Here is a 21,987-nt window from a genome sequence, read left to right on the forward strand (position 1 = left end):
TTTCAGTCTATCTATATATATATATATATATATATATATATATATATATATAGAGAGAGAGAGAGAGAGAGAGAGATTAGAACAGAAATATAGCTACATATAAATCATGATATCTAAGATGTTCGTAAAAGAAACAAAATATATTTCACTTAATCATAATATGATAATTAGGTGTAAATTTAGAAAGAGGGAAGCATTTCAGTAACTGGAAGTGACATTTTGAAGATTTAGATTGAGAATCACAGAAATGGATTCGCTGAAATTTGCCATCATAGCCATTTGGAGAAACGGGCAGACTTCAGCAGGGATTCACTGCGCAGCTGCTCAGGATTATATGTGCCTTATTGTTGACCTTGAGGCCCTGGCAGACGGGATTTCATTAACTCTATTTTTGGATCAGGAGATTTGTGCTCCCCCTTGCTCAAACTCAGACCTCCCAACACCCCAAACTGGGTGAGTGTTGTGTTGTTTCCAATCAGTTCTTATAAAATGTAATAAAAACTGATGCAACAGTTAAACCCTTCTGGACAAAACCCTAATGCCCACATTATCCATAAAGTGATTTGTTTATTTTTGAGGAGCGAGAAGAGCAGTAACTACGCATGCCTAGATTGTCTACATGTTAAAATAGAAATTACATCCTGAGTTGCAGAACTCATATCAACAAGGACACTGGGTCTTCTTCTTTTTTGCCTTGTGGCCATTAAAATTCTTTTTGGGCAACGTGTCTGAGATACAATGATTAATGGATTATGTGATTGGTCGAGGATCCCTCAATATGAGGGACCTGGGTGTTAATCACAATTAACGGCACTGGCGTGCACAGGCAGACCCCTAGTGGTGCTGACACCCTTGCCCCTCTGCACTCTCTCAAAAAAAGTGCCCTTTGGGAAGTTTGTTTTTATTATTATCATTATTATTATTATTTTAATAAACAGTTTACTGAGGACAGGTGACAGGTCAATGTTGACACAAACTTTAAGAAAAGCTGCACGATTAAACTCGTGGGGGAATAAAAAGCCCTGATGATATGTGCCGCGTGTCTCTCTCTCTCTGTAATGCTTTTGTCTGTGACCATCTTACAAGTCACACCGATTGTTATAGTAGTCAAATGACATCTTATCATATTTTTAAATCTAAATAATCCTCACAAATCAAATTACAACGTTCCAAAGTCCAGTGCTTTTCAATGAGTGGATAGATTCAAAATTGACCGCCATCTTGGCTTGTGTTGCATCGGTAATTGCCAATAAGGTATTCCATAAAAAGCGCAAAAGTGTCCCTTTTTTCCCCCCCCAGAGCACTTGCCCCCCAAAATGTCTGTGCACGCCACTGATTAACGGGTTGAGACAACCACTTTCTGACCCTAGCCACACTGGTCCAGCTGAAGATACGTTTCAAAAGTCTAAAACTATCGCCAAAGAAATAGATTAACAGTGAACCTCATTTGACAAGAAATAATAACAATGACAAATACAAGGGCGGTGCAATGCTTGATGAGCTTTTATTAGACACTACAGGTAGTGAATGGTGATAGTTGAAGGGCACTCCTCGCTTCACTCTTTCTCAAAGCCTTTCTGCTGCTGCCGTTGGAAATGGGGGGGCAAAAGAAAACAGCTTTTAGGTCTTCAGATTAGTGCTGCTTTAGTACCACTAAACAACATAATGACTACAATCATGTGAGGTGCTAAAATAGCAGACTTGTAGTAATGATTTGATTTCAAAGCAGCATGGAAATGAAATGCAGCCAAGAGAATGCAGCATGGGTAAAGGTCAGGTGGTGTGTCTACTGCAAGGTGCATCATGCTCCAACCTTGGAGCCAGCATCACGGCTCTTGGCGCGCAGCTTGTTGACCTGAGACTCAGCAACGTCAGCACGCTCTTCAGCCTCATCCAGTTCATGCTGCAGCTTCCGGAACTTTCCTAGATGAACGTTAGCATGTTCCTCCTGTTTTAAATTCAAGTGGGAAATAGACATTCATGTGCTGGTGGTAGGGGAACAAGAACGTGTATTCACACGTACAGCCTCCTCAGTAGATCTCTTGTAGGCTTTAACTTTCAGTCGACCAAATCTTGGAGACGGGCAAGGTTTTTGCGGTCTTCCTCAGTCTGTCAAAATCAGAGCGAAATTGACACAATTTGGAAAGAGTGTGTCTCTGGTAAAGATGAACATCAAACCTGATAAGTGAGTTCCTTGATACAACGTTCATATTTCCGCACACCCTTCACAGCTTCACTGCTTTTCTTCTGTTCCATTTCCACCTCACTCTCCAGTTCTTTAACCTAACCAAAAACAAATCTCTTTAAAAAAAATTAACATACAAAAGCAAGTTTGAACAACTTAGTTTCAATAGCATTGATAGAGAATAGTGTTCCCCAAACATTTTCAGATACTTTCATCTGCTAATTTATGATGAACTGTATAATTTATTGCCAATAACACAATCGATAGGGATTGATTACAGCAGGAGTGGAAAAGCCCCCAAAAAGTGGCTGCTTGCTGATCAACAAAATAAAGTGTGTTCCAAAGAAAATTAATATTTTGTGAACTAATATCATTCTCGCCCTAATGATCTAAAATATTAACGCTATACTCGTATGTAAGATTAAACTTAAGTTTAATGTTGGTTTAAATGATCATTGTGGACTTGGTTGCTTTTTTACTCATGACTGCTACCTCTGGCCTAAAGCGTAACTGCAGCTACTGTGTAAAGCTTATGCATGACGCCAAAATTGAATGATTCAAAATTGAATTACGACTAGCCAGAAAGACATTGATGACATCTACATTGTTATCTATCTACTTACTAACCAGTCATTACGGAGAGACAAACTTAACTTTTAATAGTGAATCTAGTTGCAATATGGTGTTCAAATTTAACAAGCTTTTTAAAATTGCTTATAATAGTTAATCAAATATTCATATTTCAAATTAATGTCTTTTTTAAATCCTTGTAGTTACTCTGACAATAAGCATCAGAATAAAAAATGGTAACTCGGCCGCAAACCAAAATTGTTACTCTTACCCTAGCCTCAAGCTTCTGCATCTGCTTCTTCCCTCCCTTCATCGCAATTTGTTCAGCTTCATCCAGACGGTGCTGCAGGTCTTTGATGGTTTGCTCCATGTTCTTCTTCATCCGCTCCAGGTGAGCACTGGTGTCCTGCTCTTTCTTCAGCTCTTCTGCCATCATGGCAGCATCTGTGATGGCCTTCTTGGCCTTCTCTTTAGCATTCCTGCACTCCTGGACTGCGTCTTCTACTTCTGTCTGAAGCTGGCTTATCTGCTTCCAGTTTTTTCTTTTGGTTTATCAGAGCGGTGTTCTAAATATTATAAGAAATATTAGCGTACAAAGAACTTTAGCTTCACAGTTTCAGAGGCTTTGAAAAATGTGCAATATTTCCATAAACCATCTGTGTTTTTGCCGTGCAATGATAAAGGTCCTTCACCTGTGAGTGCAGTAGCTGCACCCTCTCAGTAACGTCCAGCAACTCTTGCTCAGCAAGTTTGCGACTTCTTTCAGTTTGCTCGAGAGCAGCCCTCAGTTCCTCCACCTCAGCCTGAATGAGGTTGTTACGTCTCTCCACTATCGCAATGTTCTCTTTGAGATCATCATTGGCACGGACAGACTCATCCAGCTGAAGTTGGCAATCCTTCATATGATGATATCAACCATATTCATTTTACTAACCAGTACTTCTATAGTGTATTTGTACCAATTTACCTTCAGATGTGCATGAACTGATTTGAGTTGCGTCTGAGCCTCAGATGCCTGCCTGTTGGCTTGACTTAGCTGAATTTCCATTTCATTGAGATCGCCCTCCATTTTCTTCTTCAAACGGAGGACCTCATTTCTGCTTCGACACTCAGCTTCTAGAGAACTCTGCAGGTTTCGATTGTCCTCTGCATGTTCCTCTTGCACTGTTCCATCTCCTCGTCTTTCTCTGCTAGTTTGCGCTCCATCTCTGCCTTGATCTGGTTGAACTCAAGATGGGCTCTCAAAATTTTGCCCTCGTCATGCTCCAAGGAGGGCTGTCACAGATGCCAAATTGTTGAATCATTTATGCAGTTGTATAATGGTTGTAAACGGCACAAACAAACCCAAGTTTAGACGAGTTTACCTCGGCTTCCTCAAGACCAGACTGAATTTCTCCCTTTTCCTGCTCCAGCTGTTTACGAACTTTCTCCAACTCATGAATAGCCTTTCCTCCCTCACTGAGTTGCTCAGTGAGGTCAGAGATCTCCTCTATTATTGGCAAATGTTTACAATTAGTTGGTTTCTTAAGAACGCAATTAAATACCATCTGTGCCAGGTAGATGTCCTCATATTACCCTGTAAATTCTTGTTCTCTCTCTTGACAGTTTCTAGGTGATCAAGAGGCTCTTCGTAGGAATTCTTTAACTTGAAGAGCTCAGTGCTCAAACTTTGGGTTTCTTTCTGGGAGCCCTCCAGCTCGCACTGAGATTCCTCACACTTCTGTTTCCACTCAGACAGAACCTGAGAATGAAGATGTAAAGCAAGAGTTCAAAAATTGCAATCTATTGTATGCATAATGTTGCAAGAAAAAGTATGTGAAGTGAACCTGTATAAATTGGTTATCAAATGTATCAAATGTGAATTCTACAAAATTCCCAAGAGCTCACATACTTTTCCTGTTTACATTTACTCATCATACTATGAGTCCACCAGTGTATGGGCCCTGAATGAGCAGAATAAACAAAGATATTGAGCTTATGGCAAAATATATGTATATATATATATATTGACCTTGTCAAAGTTTCTTTGCTTCTTGTCCAGAGCAGCAGCAGCATTTGACCTCTCCACATCCACCATGAGATCTTCAATCTCATTTTGCAGTCTGTGTTTTGTTTTCTCCAGAGAGGAACATTTAGCATTTACTGCTTCCACAGCCTCCTCAGCATCCTGAAGACGCTGAGCCAGCTTCTGTTCCTGGGTATTCAGGGTTATTATTTGGAATTGTAATCCTTGTCAAGAGATCCCGATTTACTGTTTCCGCAGGGGGTACGATTTTACTTGTCAGTGTTCTGGTAGTCAAAGTTCCCAACTGAAATTTTATAAGCCCTGAGTGATGAGTTCTCAAGTAAAAGTAAAAGCCCCTTTGATTTTGAACAACATGATACACAGTATAGTCAAGTCAAGTTCCTATATTGCCTATTTTCCTTTACTAGAACTCTTCCTGTCATAATTTTCAAAAGTCCAGTACTCTTACACTGTTGAACAGACTCTGCTTAAAGTACTGATTCATGAAACACAAGTAAAGACTGAAAAGTACAAAAATAAAAGCTAATTTGTACTGTCAATTATTTACAATTGGCTCCAGCACGCCAGCGACCCGATATACAAAATGGATGGATGGATGCATTTTGATAACTTGGTTCAAGAAAAATAAAAACTTAACTGCACACAAAATAGTTTCTTTCCTTTCTGAATTTGCGGTTACATCTGTATTTACTCCTTTTTATACATCTCATCATCCATTGGTGAAATATACCAATTATACAATAACAAAGTATCTGTACTTCATTACTTTCCTTCAATGCTGATCTTAATACTGTACAATGAGATGGGAAGACACGAGGCTGGCAGTTTTTGTTGTTGTTTTTTTCACGTTTTAGTGGAGTTCAATTGATATATAACATGTATTGAACATACTTAGCCTCTTCCAGTTCTTCAGTCCTTTGGATGGCATCAGTTTCATACTTAGTCCTCCACTGAGCCACCTCAGAGTTGGCCTTGGACGTGCCGCGCTACAGTTCAGCCTTGGCTTCCTGCTCCTCCTCATACTGCTCTCTGAGCAGGTCACAGTCGTGGCGAGAAGACTGCACAGCATGGGCTAAAACATTCTTAGCCTGAATGAACAGATCATTTCAAAGTGGTTCATTTTGAGACACACAGTGACATTATTTACATGTTCTATAGTCATACCTTTACTTCTTCCTCCAGTTGTCGTTTCAGATATTCAAGTTGCTGGTTAAAGAATGATTTCCTCTTGCCAGCTGAGAAATTAGAGCGTCTTTCTCCTTTAGCTGTCTGGAAAACTCATCTAGAAAGGTTTTATGCATTTCTTAATTCTGTATCCAACATTTTTTTTTTTTACATCTCTTCCTTATATACAGTAGTTTTACTGACCGTTCTCAGCCTGAAGCTTTGCTTTCTGAGTGCTGAAGTCATTCAGGGATCGTTGATGTTTATCACACTTATTCCTGTATTCATTCATTTGATCCTCCAAAGTTCTGTTGGTCTTCTCCAAGCAAACCTATAAAAAGACCTTATCTTCAGATTCTGGCTAACAGTCAGCAGCCAAAATGGCTTACCTTTGACCTCACAATATGTTCCATATTGGATACGACATCATCCAGTTCCAGCCTCAGCTCGCTCTTCTCCTTCTCCAGTTTTTGCTTGACTCCACCAGCCTCCTCCAGCCTCTCGCTGATCTCCTCCAGCTCCCTTGCCAGGTCTGCTCTCTGCTTCTCCACTTTTGCTCGGGCAGCTCGCTCTGCCTCAAGCTCTTCCTCCAGCTCCTCGACACGAGCCTGTTGGTTAAATTAGTGAGATATTTGAGATTAAATTTCAATAATTATTTGTTGTATCTAGCTGTGCAGTTTTTACCTGTAGCTCTTTCAGCTTTTTCTGTAGCTGTATTATTACAGCTTGCTCATCTTCAATTTTCCCATTAAGCTGACAAAGAAGGATTATTAAGGCTCCTAATGAGTGACATTAATCAGCCTCGTGAGTGTCTACTTTTTCAAACGGTCATCCAGCTGTTGTTTATCATTTTTCCAGGTCCATAAGAGTTTCTTGGGTCAACTTTAAGTCTCCCTCTAGCTTTCTCTTTGCTCTCTCAAGGTCTATTCGAACCTTCTTCTCTTGTTCAAGAGACCCTTCCAGCTAAAAACAACAAAATTTAAAAAACAGTTTATTTGCAGCATAATAAAGGCATATCACAAAATTTGAAAGAAACACATACATCATCCACTTGCTGCTCTAGTTTTGACTTGGCCTTGGTCAGAGTGTTGACTTTGTCTTCTTCACTCTGAAGGTCATCCAGCGTTTGCTGATGAGCTTCTTGTAAAGCTTTCTTCTCCTTGGTTAGCTTGGCGATGATTTCCTCCAAAGCTGCCATTTCTTCAACCAGGTTCTTTACCTGCATGGGAGAAATCAGAAATCTGTATTCAAACTTTACATGATTTGTGTACTTTTGGTTTGGATTGAATTTCAACTCTAAACTATAACACCTATGCACAAGAAAAAAAGTCTCCCCTGCTGCAATATGGAGCAGTATAAGGATCATGCTTCTCACACAAGAGGAGACTAAAACAAATAGCAGGTACCTTCTTCTCAGTGGCAATGGTTCTCTTTCTCCACCTTGGCCAGTTAACTCCAAGTCATCAATGTCCTTCTTCAGTTCAGAACACTCATCCTCTAACTTCCTCTTCTTTGCTGTTAATTCAGCATTCATTTCTTCCTCATCTTCCAGACGTTCAGTTAACTCTTTAGCTTTTGCTTCCATCTGGATTTTATTTTTAATCAGCCCCTCACATCTTTCCTCAGCATCACAAAGATTATCTTGTTCCTGCCAAATGGTATTAGTTATTAACAACAACCTTTAGGAATGGACCGGTAATTATGTTTTGTTTGCTGTACTGACTGCTTGAACTTGAAGCTGCAGGTCATTCTTTTCGCCGTACTTCAGACTTTGCATAAGCTTCTTTCAACTTCAGAAATTCTTCCTTCATGTTGGCCATTTCCTTTTCTGCTTCAGCAGATCTCAAAAGAGGTTTGATCTTGAAGAACAGCTTCATCCAAGGCCAATTTTTTACCCCCATGAATGAACGGATATTCCACTGGATCACTAATAGCGCATCTCTGATGTATATTTTTTTTAAGCAGACATACCAGCTGTGTTAATACTATTAAAAACACTGTAATAGTTCATATTATTACAAATGTAAATGTTGTATATTGTGCCAATGTGAAAGATAAAATACCTGCGCTCCACCATCTTCTGATATTCAATACGAGACAAAAGACCACGAGATCTAGCTTGAATGGCAGTGATGATTTTGGAGAGACGTTCATCTCTCATTTCCTCAAGCAGACCCAACAGTCCAGCTTTAAAGAACACCTGTCAATGTCAGAATGCGCATTAATTTCCTCCTGATATATAGGAATAATGTTTAATGATCCTTAAGAACCAGAAGAACAAAAAGTAGCACCTTAGTATGCCCAAACTTGTATTGGTTGTGATCAATATCCAGTGAACTAAGGAGCTTCTCGGCTCTCTTTCTGCTGTCAATAAACTGTCCCTCAGGGATGGCAGCAGGATTCAAAATGCGATACCTTTGAGATCAAATTAGACCCATTTTTAGTTATAAGTATTCATAACCAAAGTAAATATTGTTTTTACATGTGTAAAGACTGTAACCCTTAGAGACCTTGCAATTGGCATAATTTTTTTTTTAAATTAGACCACTTTACTGCAAACATACAACAATATAACTATTAAGGGGGGAAATGCTCACCAAATGAAATGTATTCAACTAGATATCCCCTGTCGTAAAATATAATATACTGTCTTGGTAGCATCAAGTTAAGTTGCTCAACAGAGATGTTGGGTTCCAGTAATGAAGTCCTCTGCTTAACCTAAATCTTACAATTTTTGTTAAAAATTATGTATAACAGATTTCTGTCCATTTTAGATACCACTTATCCTCATTATAGGGCAGCAGGTGAGGTGGGGGCCCATTCCAGCTGACTTTGGGCGAGATGCGGGGTATACCTTGGACTGGTCGCGAGCGAATTGCAGGCAACCAGACAAATAAGCATTCACGCTCACATTCACACCTAAGAATAATTTGTTTTCAAAATGTGAGAGGAAACTGGAAACTGTACCCAGAATAAACCCACAGAAGCTGAGGAAGAACATGCAAACTCCACATGGCAAGACTATAGCCCAGATATGAGGCCCCCCAACCTCAGAAATGTGAAGGGGATGTTCTATCTGATCAGCCACCGCAGTGCAGCAAACAATAAAACATTTGCATTTTGGCCCCGTTCTCAAAGCATACAGTTTGTGTAGTGGGTGTCATAAGGCTAAAATATGACAGAACTGAACCGCCATAGCACCTGATATTGTTTCATTAATTTGTGGTTGTAGCTGTTAGTTTCCTTCACTTATGCATACATCAGAATTATTGGTATGAAATGCAACACTGGCTGCTTTGGACTATAAAATGTGAATCCATGGTTTTTCCATGGTTTATGATTACATATAATATAGTCCATATAGTATATAATACCTCTGTTTGAAATCCCCATAGAGGATCCTGTTGGGGAAGCCCTTCCTGCAGATTCGGATGCCCTCCAGTACGCCATTACAGCGCAGCTGGTGCATCACCAGAGGGTTCTCCATGGCTCCAGGAGTCTTGGTCTCATTGGGGATGATGCAGCGTATAAAATGGGGGTGAGTAGACCTCAGGTTGGTCATCAACTTGTTCAGATTCTCCTATTAATATGGATGAATCCATTATGAGTTATAGCAACAAGTTGTTTTCATGTAGAATGATGATTAAGAACCAGAGTAATCCGAAACATACACTGTGAAGGGCAGAAACGGTTTGAAAAGATGAACCTTTTCTCTTCTTCTCCTTCTTGCCTTCAGTCATAGCTGTCCAGGGCAAATTATGACACTATAAAATAATCTTACAGTTTGGTAAATTCACAAAGCAAATCTAGTCACTGGTACCTGAATCTGCTCCAGCATAATTTACAAAGAGTATTGACAATAGTTTAAGATTAAACTTCTGGTAAAGTCCAACAACAGTCTCATTTAAAGGATCCTTGTTCTTCACCAACCAGTTTTTGATATTGTAATCAACAGTTCTGGCATAGTGCATCAGGGCAAAATGGGCTTCTGGTTTCCCTTTGACGATTCTGGGCTTCTGAAAGTTGCTGGATTTTCCTAGATGGTTGTCGTAGAGCTTAGCTTTAAAGGTGGTATCGCTAGCTTTGGGGAACATGCACTCTTCTTCAAGGATGGACATGATACCCATTGGCTAGGGAGGAAGAAAGATCAGAAGTAATAAAACTTTCTTTGGGAAAGCTTTTTACAAAATGTTGTTATAATAACCAGTCTCACCTTTTCAATCAGGTCAATACAGGCTTGCAAGTCCATACCAAAATCTATGAAGGTCCATTCAATGCCTTCCTTCTTGTATTCTTCTTGCTCCAGCACAAACATGTGATGGTTGAAAAACGGTTGCAGTTTTTCATTGGTGAAGTTGATACACAGCTGTTCAAAGGTGTTGAACTGGAATAGAAAGTTGATAATCAGTTGTTCGTTTGAAAGTCTGCCCTTGTACACTCCCCTCCAAAATTACGAGTATTAGAACATTATAGGCTCTATGTTTGCTGCAGACTGAAAATATTCAGGATTTACATCAAAAGATGAATGAGACCATCAATATGTAGGCCTACTCTATATTCCCCTTCATTCAGATCTGATGTGCAACACCCTGCCAAAAATAACAAAGGTTAATCTGGAGCAGGAAATTTCAAAGTTTTAGACTGGCCAAGTCAGTCTCCAGACCTAAACCCTAAAGAGCATGCTTTTTACCTAATAAAGAGGAGACCAAGGCAAACAACAACCAAAATAGGCAGTGTTAAAAACCTAGAAACGTATCACAAAAAATTGTTGTCTCAGGCTTGATGTAGTTATAGCAAACAAAGTGCTGTAAATGAAAAGTTGGGTATGATCTAGATGTAAATACATGGAAATTAAAGTTTAAGCAAACGGAAACTGGCCTCAATTCATATTCTTGGAGTGTATGTACATATGGCCAGATTTGAAGCACAAAAGTCCTTTTTGCTACTAAAATAAAAAATAATAGAGCTCACGTCAAAGATCTCAAATCCAGCAATATCCAAAACACCGATGAAGTATTGGCGAGGCTGCTTGGTCTCCAACGACTGGTTGATTCTGACAACCATCCACAGAAACATTTTCTCGTAAACAGCCTTTGATAGAGCTCCGATAGCATAGTACACCTTTAAGACAGCAACAATAAACACAAATTGGCCACAACATTTTGATAACCAAAATGAACTATATGAAAAAAAAGATATATAGTGTCCTTCATTTGACAAACAACATCCTGAATTTCTTCATTTCTCACCTGAGCGACATTTTGTCCCTTAGTGACCCACTCATTTCCCACTTTAACTCTTGGATGACAGAGACCTTTGATGAGGTCAGCAGAGTTCAGGCCCATCAGATAAGCTGCTTCGTCAGCATCTGAAGACGAACATCAAATTCAGTCAAACGACCTACTTGTGCCAGATTACGTTAACGTGACACAGGATTGCTCTGACCTTCGGTGCCATCAGCTTCTGCCTGTTCCTCACGCTGCTTCTGCTTAAACTTCATGTTATCGTAGTGCATGACGGCACCTGTCAGCTTGTACACCGAGTTATTTTCCTCTTGTGTGAAGCCCAGCACATCAAATGCACTCTGTCAAACAGAAATACTGCATAACTATTTTAATGATAGCTAGTTATACGATGTGAGGTCGTACACAGGTAATAACATCATTGAAATTTAAAGAGAAAAAGAAGAAGCCTGACATCTGTTGCCATCAGTTCATCCGCATCATCAATGTAGGCCACTTGTGTTTCTCCCTGAGAGATGAAGGCGTAGCCATAAGGATTGTTTGCGATCAACAGCATCTCTGAATGACAAAGAGTGTGAGACAAGGGCATAAGGATACGACAGTTGGAAGGCAGACTGCATGAAGCAAAACAAAAGCAGCAGTTGGCCTTTTAGTGTTCATCGCTCACACAAAACTGACCCAGAATTTCTGGCTTCTTGTTGGACAGAATCTGGTAAAAGATGTGGTAATCGCGCTCATCTTTAAGCTGGAAGGTGACTCGGGATTTTTCCAGAAGATCTAACAAGTTGAATAGGAGATCATTATTAAGAGGTATGTGTTTAACTTAGCAGGTTCTTTCTTCTTACATGTTTCAATATCAGCAGAAGCCAACTTTCCTCTGGTATCAAAGTGAATTCGGATGAATTTACCCTGATGAATGGAGTTGTCACGCATGAAGACATATTCATGTCTGATAGCATATTGCTATGTAACAAAAATGCAAAAAGTAACTTACAAATCTGGAGGGGTTGTCATTCCTAATGGTTTTGGCATTTCCAAAAGCCTCCAGAGCAGGGTTAGCTTGAATGACTTGATCCTCCAAGGTCCCCTGTTGTAAAGGAATATTGGCTATGCTGAAAAAAAGACACTTTCTGTCTATCAACAGTGGATCTAAAAGTCTACACACCCCTGCTCAAAAGGAAATGTAATTAAAGTGTACACACCTTCTTTCTAACGGGGGATGTGGCCAAATAAATTCCTATTGCTCTATCTGTCTACCATCATACAGTATGCTGTCGTACCTATAATGGGCTTCCCTTGACTAACGTATTCATCGTCTTATGTGATATTTTAATAGTAACGTGTTAATATGTCTCGTTGGTCAATTCTGGCTGGGGAGCAACCATCTCACGCCTTTGTCATCTCATCATTTGTGTACCTTGACTTTGGCATTGGGATCTTTCTTAGTGCCTCCAGCCGCAATGCTTGCAAAATACTGGATGACTCGCTTTGTGTTCACAGTCTGTCCTGCACCAGATTCTCCGCTGGAATCACAAAGTTAGTTGTCAGTATAGCATACGTAGCTGAAAAACTGAACATGCACATTATTGGGAACACATGCACAATCATATGAGATGAAATACAATGCTCAGTTTCGACTGACTTGATTTTCAACATGTAATGTTCTTGATAGAAGATAAGTTAAAAACAATATATAATTATGTGTTCCATTGTTTTGCCCCTGCCATGAAGCTATGTACAGTATATAAAGTAACCAAAATACTATGGGGTAGATGCCACGGACTTCTGACTTCCGGGTTTCACACATCAGCGTCGTTTTGGCGGCGTTACAACCGTGTGCTCCCTCCCGCCCATCGTCTCAACTCTCTGAAATGCTTCGGACAACTGAGACAGACGCACGGGTGCGCTACACACTGGCACCCGTCGACGGGAACGCGCAACAGAGGGGCATAAAGGCGGAAGCGCAAGAACTGGGACGCGGCCCACACGTCGCAAACAGGAAACGGAAACAGAGCTGATGTGTGAAAACCAGGAAGTCTGAAGTCCCGCCTCCTTCGTGGCATATACCCCATTAGAGACAGTAGTGGAGTTTTTCCCCTGATGGGGTTCCTTGAGTTTTTCCTTGCCCTCTCGTGATTCAATCAGGAGATGTTGTTAATATTTGTCAACTGTGGGTAAACTTGACTTGACTTGAGTTCTATACTAGTGCTGTAACTATTACAGCAATATCGTGACATCACAATATTATAATTGCCACAATTTCGTCGTTGTCATGTCACGATATTAAAAGCAGCACATCTGTTAAAACGTGAGGTTGTATTCCATTTGTGCTGTTCTAGCACACTTGTAAGGGTTGACAGTCACACAGAACAGCCCAGAGTGGGTCTGGCAATAATGAATAAATTCATTACATAAACAAAGTGTAAATAAACTCTTTGACTGCTTTCATTTTGGAATACATGTATCGCTGTCCTCATAACTTCGAATACTTAACGTTGCCATTGACAAGGTGTACTTGTTTATATGCTGCAGCTTTACTCACGTAGATCATCCATGCTGCGTAACGCTCTTTGAGATGAAACAGCACGGCGGGCTCGTGGAGGAAGGTCAACATTGCCATGTCCTCAATCTTGTCAAATTTGGGAGGATTTTGTTGCAGAACCTGAGAGTCTTTCACATGAACATGAATGCAGATGACGTCAAAGGTGTACAATGAATTTGTATTTTTTTTTTTAAATCACACTTAGAAATTTTAAATCATATTTGTAATGTGTTTGTTTCCAACCCTTTTCATCAAAATGCAATTTGAACAGCCATTAATCCCATCATGTCACTTGGTATCTAATTGACCACTGACATTTCCATTCTGCGTCTGCACAGTGACACGGTCCCCATCTCGACTTGTGATGGACGTGAGATCCAGGTGAGGAGGAAGCAGCTGTGCAACCTGCAGGGATAAAATTTATAAACCCTGATAACGCTGCCCTAATAGGCCACCACCCGAACTTGCACACACGCGCGCGCGCGCCTCTCCATCGCTCTCATCACTTGTGACATGGCTGTGGACAGCTTTCATAATGTTTGGCTGCCCTCCCTGCCTGTTTGTCTGAACCCCTCACGCCCACGTGTTTTGACCACGTTTGTCTGTCAACCGTTTCTGAGAAATCATTTTTCCAAGTGAGGCTGAGAGAGAATGGAAATGCCGATGAAGATGTCTATGAAAACATACGCCACTGCACACACATGCACCCCCCGTATATACATATGCACACACACATGACACCCCTCCATCGCATCCCGCAATAATGGAAATAATGAATAAAAAATTAAAATAACTAAAAATAAAAATTTTGTGTGAGTCATCTGGAAATGCTTTTCCAGATACTTTGGCTTAAATTCAGGCCACTGAAGAACATTTTATTCCTTTTGTCTTCAAAAAGTCTTGAGTTTCTTCACATGAAAGAAAACTTTCCGAGATTCCACTTGTACCCTTCGTACCTACGTGTGAACCCTCTTAACACGGCTTTGTCAAAAAAATTATTTTTGGGTCAACTTTCTGGGTTAGTTTTGACCTATCAGAGCCTATTTTTATTTTGTAGAAAACAACTCTCAAAAAATTACTTATTCGCTACTTGGGTCAGTTGGTCCAATTTTTCATCAAAATTTGTTTGTTTTTTACCCAGAAGTTTTAAGGGTGTATAGTTCCTACACCCTTAAAACTGTTGGGACCACAATAGCAATAGGTAACATGTGATTGAAGTGTAGGTGCTCACCATTAATCCATGTCATTAAAATGTAGCATTAGCCATGCTGGGCCAAAAATAACCCAATTTTGGTTAAAAGTTGGACCAACACACTATTTGAGTCAATTTGACCCAACTTTCTGCATTATTATTATTTTTTACCTTTTTTTTTGTACAAAACCTAAAAAAATTGGGTTGCTTTAATACAAAACAACCCAAAATCAAATTGACCTAAGAAGTAGGTAGGTTTAATTTTTGACCAATATTGGTTTTTTTTTTTTTTTTTTTTACCCATCACACCCAATATTTTTGTAAAACAACACAAAAAAAACTGCTGCTTTGATACAAAACAACCTGAAGTTGAGTCGAATTTACCAAAGTATCAGAAGTTCCTATTTTTTGACCACAATTGGGTTATTTTTGACCCAGCAGTGTTAAGGATGCGTTTTAAGGGTGCCTCAGTATGGTGTCGTGATGCTCTATTTGATATCACTGTGGACAAACTACTCTACACCATTAAAACATTTTTTTTTAAACATGCGACACATTTCTCAATTAATTAATCTGAGGTTTAATTTGACTTCTTCGTTTTTCACAGAATCTGAATTATAAAGACATTATTATTATTATTGGTTACTGATGGCATTAATGTACACTTGCTTGAATTCATTGTAATTGTAGTGGATTCAGTTGTTTTTCTATATTTTTTATCTAAGAATTTTTATATTTGAAAATTGTATGCTTCTAACTTTCGGGATTCTGTTATTTCTGTTCTAGCATAAAATTAGGTCTGGTTTTGGAAAAACATAAGTGACCTGACCTCAAAGCCATTGAACGCCTTTGGAATGAACTAGGTGTGGGTGAGACGTCCTGTCTAAGCTTTCTATTGTTTACCTTTTTTTTTTTTTTTTTTTTTTTAAATAATAAAATAAAATGTCATCTTCAACCAGGGCCACCGTAAAGTGATGGAGATTCTCAAGCAATTGAATTGGTGCGCCGCAACTTTATTTTATTTTTTTCCCACAGCGCCCCAATCTCTTCAGTGAGGCTAAATACTGACACTCGAAATCTTCCATGGAGTGTTTATTTCGTCTTCGCTAATTGACTTGCTGATCACCTCGCTGTGACAGCATCATGACAAACATAAGTGGTTGGCCCAAATCCGAAACGGGAACACGCCCTTTTATTGTACGCACAGAGCAGGCATCCTTTCTTGTTACTGTTCACATTGGTCATCTGCTGATCATCAAGCGTGAGGACCCTCACACCGATGAAACAAATATAACACATGGACATACTTGAAAGGAATGAATCCTGAGTGATACATGTTTTAATTTGTGCCGCTGTCGAATGTCAAACATATCGTCAGCTGTTCAAGAATAGCTGAAAGGCAAAGTCAACCTCGTTCGTGCAGCTACGCTACTCAAGTCATCTCAACTAACAAATTCAGTTGCTCATGTAGTCATTTATGTTCAATTATGTACTGTGTAGCTTTTGTTTGTGACCAAAAGACCAAGATATTGTTTTAGCTCTATGAAGACCAAATAAAAATGGATCTATGATATATATCCAGCAGTCTAAATGTATAGTTGATTAGAATGTTAACAGGACACGTAAGAAAAGTGTATCGTTGTTCAAGAACATCAAGGATATTCATCATTTTGTAAAAGGGGATCAAATTGATGAGTCATTTTCATTCAAATTCCTAACAACTTCAAACTGTCCTTTGCCACTTTCTTTTTCTTTCTTCTTCTTCATTACAGGTCGTGGAAGAGTTTGAAAATAAATATTTTACAATGCTATATTTGTCTTGTGGTCCAAATACTTTATTAACATTTGAGAACCTTATATTTTGCAATTATTATTAGTGCCTTTCCACACAACTAATACCATCTAGATAATATGCAAAGACAAAACACAGGTACTAAAATATAAATAAAATAAAACTCCGTGTTGATATACTTTGTGAACACATTCCAAAAATATGTATGTTACAAGAACTGAAAACCATCGTGTGAAGGCTTGTTTGTCTACATGTGCCCTGTGATTGGTTGACGCCTAAATCAAGTGGGATGGGTTCCATCTCTCCCCCTTGACCCTAATGAGGACAAGCCCTGTGGAAAATTCGTATCTGAAGTGGTTTCTTAGAACATGGAGGAGAGTGATTTTGATTTGATTTTTTTTTGTACACCTACCGCAACCAGCCACGGGGGGGCACTCCAAGAACTTCTTGGAAAGAAGGAAACGGGAGCAGGTTTACAAATTGATTATTTATTTACAAGTCATCACGCTATATGGAACGTGGGACCAAAAATAATAATTTTTAGGGAGATTTTTTTTGTGTGTGTAATTTTTTTTCTGTTTTACTGAATAATTTTTTCTGACATATAAAAAATAAATTATTTAATTTTTTATTTTACCTCAGAACTCCAAGAGACTTGTTGCAGACTTGCTAATGGCGGACACTTTCCCGCATGCAATACGCTTCTGTAGAAACTTAACTGTTAGCTTGTATGGAAGTGTATTGCATTAATTTGAGGTAAAAAATAAATTTTGGGGGGTGTGGTTTTCTTTTGACAATTTTTTTGGGGGAAGGAGAGCTTTATTTTATATGTAATGTTTTTAATGGTCTGTTTTTAAGATTTTTTTTTTCAGTTTTATTGATTTTTTTTTCCTGTTATAACAATTCTGAAAAAAGTGGGAAAATATTCCCAAAAAAGGAGGAAAAATTACACAAAAAACCTGGGAAAAAAATATTCAGATAACGGGGGGGGGGGGGGGGGGGGTATTTAAAAACAGAAGTAATTTGCATTTTTTTTTTTTTTACCTCTGAACTCCAAGTGATTCGGTAATGTTGCAGACTCGGTAATGCGAGACATTTTCCCGGATGCAATATGCTTTTGTAGAAACAAAAATAATGCAATCGATTGAGATGTTCGGATACTTACATGCTCCATAAGACGACATACCTAGCTTACATTAGACTAATAGTATACAGTAAATAAAGCATCAACTATTACCAATACTGTATGTGTTACTAATTACGATACATGCCTTACCTGAAGCAGTAAGTCATATAGTTAAAGGTACGTTTGAGGTATGCGAGAAAGTGTCCGCCATTAGCGAGTCTGCAACAAGTCACTTGGAGTTCAGAGGTGAAAATAAAATAAAATAAATACTCCAAGAAACAAGCTGGTGTTCTTTTTTTCGGAATATTTTTTTGTTTAAACATTTTTTTTAAATCCCTTTTTTTCTGAGCAGTGTTTCTTCCTGATTTTCTGAGCAGTTTTCCTCGTTTTTCTGAATATTGTTTTAATGACAGAAAAAATATTCAGAAAAACAACATTTTAAAAATTACACAAAAAACAAAGATGCCCCAAAAAATAACAAAAATTTGTTTTGTTTTTTCTTTCAAGTGAATGCAATACGCTTCCGTAGCCTACTCAATATACATTGCGTTATTTATTTTTAGCCTTTTATTTGAAATGTTACTTATATCCTTGAATGCAGACATTTCACTTCATTGTATCTATGGGGAATTTGTTTTGAAATGCAAAGTGAGTAAGTGATGTGTTAATTCAACCTTCGATGTTCCACTATACAAATGTTGTCTTTAAAGGAGGGCTCGCTCCAAACAAAACAGAACGTCTGTCAGCATATTATTGTTCTTTTTATTTTTTGGTGTCAAGCAGTTATTAAAATATTTGTACAGCACATGTGATTGATATTTATAAACCTTTGGTATCTTTCCTGACCACACTGTTCCACAACATAGACACAATACAGACACTCATCATGCGTATTTGAGAGCGTTCACTTATAAATGGCATTTACACCTGATAGCGACGGGGCAGATTTGATGTCAGTCCCTCCAGTAGTTGAGCCAAACGATGCACAAAACCGGCATGGGCAGTGCAAAACAACAGCTGACTGACAGAACTGGCAACTATCCTCATCTTGTTACACACACACACACGCGTTTGTCTTTGTGTCATCGTGGGGACATCTCATTGACATGATGCATTTCATATACTGTATATATATATATATATATATATATGTATATATATATATATATATATATATATATATATAATTTTAACTACCTTATGGAACATATTCAGCAGGACAAGCAGAGCCCATTTTGATTCAGTGGACAGCTGTCTGTTTTGTCAGTCAATGCTTTGGGTGAATTGGAGGTGAGATGAGAGTGATGACGGTTACTGCGACCGCACCACCGCCCACACAGGATCCTTAATAGATCTGAAGTGTGAGACATGTGCCTGTGAGTCCATATTTAAATAATGAATAAACAAAGGATTACGGCTCACAGTATAAATGAGGGAGAAAGTCTAACCTGGCAGTCGTCAGTGCAATTGTGTTTTGCACCTTGTAAGAAAAAAATCCATAAAGGTGGTCGGCCTATAAAGGCCATACTGTAAAACCTTTGCTATTGTTGAAATGATAACATAATACAGTTTTAATAAATGTTCTTTCTAGGCCCCAATTAGATTTCTTTTTAGCAATGCTAGAAAAATAAAATGTCAATACTAAGATGATTGAATAACAGATTGTTTTGTGGAAAACACTACTTCACCTTTATATTTTTATGCAGGATCGTGAGTGGTCGGCAGCAACAATGAATACACAGAGACTTGATATGCTTTTGCTAGAACTGTGTCTTTTATTCCCCGCAAACAGCAATCAACATTTATACTGTGCTAGGATAATCGTACGTTTTATCCCCCGCAAACAGTAATCAACACCTGCGCTGTTTTAAAGTTTTAAACCCTAATTTGAAACCCTAGCCCTAGTTTTAAACCCTTATTTGAAACCCTAGCCCTAGTTTCAAACCCTAATTTGAAACCCTAGCCCTAGTTTGAAACCCTAATTTGGAACCCTAACCCTAGTTTGAAACCCTAGTTTGAAACCCTAATTTGAAACCCAAGCCCTAGTTTGAAACCCTAATTTTAAACCTTAGCCCTAGTTGGAAACCCTAATTAGAAACCCTAGCCCTAGTTTTAAACCCTTATATGAAACCCTAGCCCTAGTTTAAAACCCTAATTTGAAACCCTAGCCCTAGTTTGAAACCCTTATATGAAACCCTAGCCCTAGTTTAAAACCCTAATTTGAAACCCTAGCCCTAGTTTGAAACGCTTATTTGAAACCCTAGCCATAGTTTAAAACCCTAATTTAAAACCCTAGCCCTAGTTGTAAACCCTAATATGAAACCCTAGCCCTAATTTGAAACCCTAGCCCTAGTTTTAAACCCTAATATGAAACCCTAGCCCTAGTTTGAAACCCTAATTTGGAACCCTAATCCTAGTTTGAAACCCTAGTTTGAAAACCAAGTTTGAAACCCTAGTTTGAAACCCTAGCCCTATTTTGAAACCTTAGCCCTAGTTTGAAACGCTTATTTGAAACCCTAGCCATAGTTTAAAACCCTAATTTGAAACCCAAGCCCTAGTTTTAAACCCTAATATGAAACCCTAGCCCTAGTTTGAAACCCTAATTTGGAACCCTAACCCTAGTTTGAAACCCTAGTTTGAAACCCTAATTTGAAACCCTAGCCCTAGTTTGAAACCCTAATTTGAAACCCTAGCCCTAGTTTCAAACCCTAATATGAAACCCTAACCCTACTTTTAAACCCTAATATGAAACCCTAGCCCGAGTTTGAAACCCTAATTTGAAACCCTAGCCCGAGTTTGAAACCCTAATTTGAAACCCTAGCCCTAGTTTGTTACCTTAATATGAAACCCTTGCCCTAGTTTGAAACCCAAATTGAAACCCTAGCCCTATTTTGAAACCTTAGCCCTAGTTTGAAACACTAATTTGGAACCCTAACCCTAGTTTGAAATGCTTATTTGAAACCCTAGCCATAGTTTAAAACCCTAATTTGAAACCCTAGCCCTCGTTTTAAACCCTAATATGAAACCCTAGCCCTAGTTAAAAACCCTAATTTGGAACCCTAACCCTAGTTTGAAACCCTAGTTTGAAACCCTAGTTTGAAACCCTAGCCCTGTTTTGAAACCTTAGCCCGAGTTTGAAACGCTTATTTGAAACCCTAGCCATAGTTTAAAATCCTAATTTGAAAACCTAGCCCTAGTTTTAAACCCTAATATGAAACCCTAGCCCTAGTTTGAAACCCTAATTTGGAACCCTAACCCTAGTTTGAAACCCTAAATTAAAAAACCCTAGCCCTAGTTTGAAACCCTAATTTTAAACCTTAGCCCTAGTTTAAAACCCTAACCCTATTTTTAAACCCTAATATGAAACCCTAGCCCGAGTTTGAAACCCTAATTTGAAACCCTAGCCCTAGTTTGTTACCTTAATATGAAACCCTTGCCCTCGTTTGAAACCCAAATTGAAACCCTAGCCCTATTTTGAAACCTTAGCCCTAGTTTGAAACCCTAATTTGGAACCCTAACCCTAGTTTGAAACCCTAATTTGAAACCCTAGCCCTAGTTTGAAACCCTAATTTGAAACCTTAGCCCTAGTTTAAAACCCTAATTTGAAACCCTAGCCCTAGTTTAAACCCCTTATTTGAAACCCTAGCCCTAGTTTTAAACCCTAATATGAAACCCTAGCCCTAGTTTAAAACCCTAATTTGAAACCCTAGCCCTAATTTGAAACCCTAATTTGAAACCCTAGCCCTAGTTTGAAACCCTAATTTGAGACCCTAGCCCTTGTTTGAAACCCTAATTTGGAACCCTAACCCTAGTTTGAAACCCTAATTTGAAACCTTAGCCCTAGTTTGTTACTTTAATATGAAACCCTAGTCCTACTTTTAAACCCTAAATTGAAACCCTAGCCCTAGTTTAAAACCCTAATTTGAAACCTTAGCCCGAGTTTTAAACCCTTAAATTAAACACTAGCCCTAGTTTGAAACCCTAATTTGAAACCCTAAACCTTGTTTGAAACCCTAATTTGAAACCCTAGCCCTAGTTTGTTACTTTAATATGAAAACCTAGCCCTAAATTTAAACCGTAATTTGAAACCCTAGCCCTAGTTTCAAACCCTAATTTGAAACCTTAGCCCTAGTTTTAAACCCTTATA

General features: G+C 38.8%; 1 pseudogene; it reads right to left on the reverse strand.

The window, feature by feature from the left end:
* Window positions 1-1,556: 1,556 nt before the first annotated feature.
* On the reverse strand, window positions 1,557-14,245 carry LOC147181833 (myosin-7-like; annotated as a pseudogene).
* Window positions 14,246-21,987: the final 7,742 nt, after the last annotated feature.

This window comes from Leptonotus elevatus, chromosome 1 (genome assembly GCF_054856555.1).
Source record: "Leptonotus elevatus isolate MCC_2025b chromosome 1, RoL_Lele_1.0, whole genome shotgun sequence".
NCBI classification, from domain to species: Eukaryota; Metazoa; Chordata; class Actinopteri; order Syngnathiformes; family Syngnathidae; genus Leptonotus; species Leptonotus elevatus.